The sequence below is a fragment of the Octopus bimaculoides genome, chromosome 1 (assembly GCF_001194135.2).
Source record: "Octopus bimaculoides isolate UCB-OBI-ISO-001 chromosome 1, ASM119413v2, whole genome shotgun sequence".
NCBI lineage: Eukaryota > Metazoa > Mollusca > Cephalopoda > Octopoda > Octopodidae > Octopus > Octopus bimaculoides.
Window position 1 is genome coordinate 184,670,127 of NC_068981.1, and position 719 is coordinate 184,670,845.

The window sequence follows — 719 nt, forward strand, 5'->3', positions numbered from 1 at the left end:
AAAAAAAAAAAAAAAAAAAAAAAACTGACGTGCCGTGACCAGGATTCGAACCTGGGTTACCACGGCCACAACGTGGGGTCCTAACCACTAGACGATCACGGCTAACACGCCAGTTAGTAAATCAGCTTTTATATTATGTATATCTAGAAGAAACAAGACAATTAACTAACCTAACAAAAGTTAATTAGTTTGTTTGTTCTAGATATACATAATTTAAAACCTGCTACAGCGGCAGATCTGCTAGCTGAGATCGTCTAGTGGTTAGGACCCCACGTTGTGGCCGTGGTAACCCAGGTTCGAATCCTGGTCACAGCATTTTAGCTTCTTTTTTTTTTTTTCCGTACGTTTTTCCCCCTCTTTTATTGATTTTCTTAATTTACTGCAATGTGATATCACAGCGATACATCTTCAAGTTGTTTATATTACTTTTATATATGATTTTAGCGTTCAAAGTTTTTCTAGTCGCGAGCATCACTCTGCTTTTGCAGTGTGGCCAGGAATATTACTTTACTCTTTTACTCTTTTACTTGTTTCAGTCATTTGACTGCGGCTATGCTAGAGCACCGTCTTTAGTCGAGAAAATCGACCCCAGTACTTATTCTATCGGTCTCATTTTTGCCGAACCGCTAAGTTACGGGGACGTAAACACACCAGCATCGGTTGTCAAGCGATGGTGGGGGGACAAACACAGACACACAAACACACATACATACATACAT